The sequence below is a fragment of the Morus notabilis genome, unplaced genomic scaffold (genome assembly GCF_000414095.1).
Source record: "Morus notabilis unplaced genomic scaffold, ASM41409v2 Scaffold542, whole genome shotgun sequence".
NCBI classification, from domain to species: Eukaryota; Viridiplantae; Streptophyta; class Magnoliopsida; order Rosales; family Moraceae; genus Morus; species Morus notabilis.
In genome coordinates this window covers 108,155-111,484 of record NW_010364664.1, presented here as the reverse complement: position 1 = coordinate 111,484, position 3,330 = coordinate 108,155, and positions in this window count along the sequence as shown.

Genomic DNA, 3,330 nt, shown 5'->3' with positions numbered 1-3,330 from the left:
TAAGATGGAACTCAACTTATATTATGCTTCAACAATGCATCCCTTATAAGGATGCTATAACAAACTATATGTGTGCAAAATTAGGAGTAGGACATATAGATGAATTTGATTGGCAAATTGCCGAAGTTTTGTATCAATTTTTAGGTAGGTTTCATGAAGTTACTCTAAAACTTAGTGGAACATACTACCCAACATCACCTTTAGCTTTAGGAGAACTTTTAAGAATTAGTATTTTATTCCACAAATATAGGGAGGACCCAATCTTAGGAGTTCATGTTTATTCTATGGAAAATAAATTTAAAAAATATTGGTCTAAGTTGCCTTTGTTATATGGTTTAGGTACAATTTTTTATCCTAGATTAAAATTAGACGGATTAGAAAGTGGTTTAGAAAACTTAGGTGAATTTTTAGGCATCACTTGTATAGACCAATTTTCAATAATAAAGGCGAAAATATATGAGATCAATAGTAAATATGAGATTAGGTTTAGAAGCACAAATTCTAGAGTACATGAACCGCAACAACAAGATGAAAACCCGCATTCATTCTTGAATGTTTTCGGGTTAAAGAATAAGAAGAAGACAACTCAAACGGAAGCTGTGAGTGGAAGTGGATCTTCATCAACAAGTGGCAGTGGTGGCAGCAACTTCAACGAGCTTATGGCGTACCTCAGTGAAGGCTTAGTAGTCGGCAATGCAGCAGAATCGTTTGACTTAGTTCAATGGTGGAGGGCACGGGCATTAACTTGGCCAATCCTAACTCGATTGGCAATGGATATATTTTCGATCCCAATCTCCACTGTTTCATCCGAACAAGCTTTCAGTACGACATGAAGAATACTTGAGGAACGCCTGAATGCATTGCAAAGGGATATTGTTGAAGCCTTGGTTTGCATTAAGGATTGGGATCGGGCCGATCAACGTCTACAAGATACAATTTCACCGGCAAGTAAAGAATAGATCAATGAATTTAATCGATTAACATTTAATTTTGAAGACGATCCCTCGGCTTCAAAATAAATTGTAAATTTGTAATTTGTAAATATGTATTTACTTTTTACATTGTATTTGTAATTTAATAAACAATGTAAGTTTGTACAATTTGTAATTCGTCACAAAATGATTGCACTCTTTTTTCCTTGCCAAGTTTTTATCCCAATTGGGTTTTTCTTGGTAAGGTTTTTAACGAGGCAATCATGAATTATAAATTGTAAAATTAATAAAGAAATAATTTTTTTATATAGTTCGTGTGTTCATTTCAAATTGTAATATATATATATATATATATAAATTTTAACACAAAATAACTTAATATTAAAAAAAAGTTTAAATAATTTGGGCAATTCGGGTAGGCTCGGGCGAGCTCGGGCGGCCTAATACAAGCCCGCGGCCCGTTCAAGGTGAAATTCAGGCTCGGGCGGGCGGCCTGAATTTCTCGGGCGGCTCGGGCTCGAGCTCAGGCAAAAAACTCAAGCTTTTCGGGCGGTCGCGGGCTGCCCGTCCAAAGTTCCAGCACTAGTTACAAGCAATTGTCAAAGGCAACGAGCTTACTAATATACTTTTTTTTTCCAAAAAAAAAAAAAGAAAACTTACATCATAAATTTAATCTGCATTAATATAAAATCAACGAAGTATTTAAAACGCGAGTTCACTAATTTTTTCGTAAAATTAACAAAAATCACATCAAACCTTTGTTTTAGAAATATCTATAAAAAATCAAAATCTGACATACTTTCGTGAAGTCTAAGGAGAGGCTTCCACCTAGTGCTGAAACTTTGGATGGGCCGCCCGTGACCACCGAAAAGTCTAAATTGTTGCCCGATGACCAAACCCGAACTGCCCGAAAATTTGGGCTGCCCGGCCCGACTCGAAAATTGCCCATGGACGGGCTTTGGGCAGGGGATGCCTGCCCGTGCCCAGTCGGGATGCCCGATGCCCGACCGGCTGTCCGAATTTTATTTTTTTATATTATATTTTTATGTTGTATAAGTATTTGTATAATTATAATGTGTATATTATAATTTGAAATTTGAAATGAACACACGAACTATATAAAAAAATTACGTATTCATTGATTTTTAAATTTGTAATTCATGATTGCCTCGTTAAAAACCTTACCAAGAAAAATCCAATTGGGATAAAAACTTGGTAAGGAAAAAAGAGTGCAATCATTGTGAGACGAATTACAAATTTGATGAACTTACAAAGTCTATACAAGATTACGATAAACACTATATAAATTAGAAATTACAAAGTAAATAAATATTTACAAATTAGAATAATAAAATTTAATTTGAAGCAGAAGGATCGTCTTGAAAATTAAAAGTTAATCTATTAAATTCGTCGATTCATTCTTGGTTTGCCGGTGAGATTGTATCTTGTAAGCGTTGGTCGGAACGGTCCCAATCGTTGATGCACACCAAAACTTCAACAATATCCTGCTGTAATGCGTTTCTCCGTTCTTCAAGTATTCGGCCGGTTGTACTGAATGCTTGTTCGGCTGCAACAGTGGAGACCAGGATCGAAAAAATATCCATTGCCAGTCGTGTTAGGATCGGCCAAGTTAATGCTCATGCCCTCCACCACTCAACCAAATCAAACATTTCACTACTGTCTATAACTAAGCCCTCACTCAGGTACGCCATTAACTCGTTGAATCCGCTGCCACCTCTTGATGAAGATCCACTTCCACTCCCAGATTCTTCTTGACCTTGACTCGTCGTCGTCTTCTTCTTCTTCTTCTTAGACAACCCGAAAACATTCAAGAATGAATGCGGATTGTCGTCTCGTTATTGCGGTTGTTCAACACGAGGTGTGTTTCTAAACCTACTTTCGTAAGAGATATATAGAGAATATATTTTTTCCTTTATAATAGGAAATTAGTTAGTAGTATCGATAGCTAAAAATTCACCTAAGTTATCTAATCCACTTTTTAAACCTTCCAATTTTAATCTAGGGTTAAAAATAACACCGAAACCATACAACATGGGTAATTTAGACCAATATTTTTTAAACTTCTTTTCCATAGAGGCGATAGGAACTCCTAAAACCTCGTGTGTCTTAAATTCACTAAATAAAATAGACATTCTTAAAAGTTCTCCTAATGCTAATGGTGAAGTTGGGTAATAAGTTCCACTAAGCTTTAAGGTAACTTCATGAAATCTACCTAAAAAGTTATACAAAAGTTCAGCAATTTGCCAATCAGTTTCATCTATAAATCATGTTCCTAATTTTGCACTAACATAATTTGTTATAGCATCTTTATAGGGGATGCATTGTTCAAGCATTATGTAAGTGGAGTTCCATCTTATGGGCATATCTAAGGCTAATG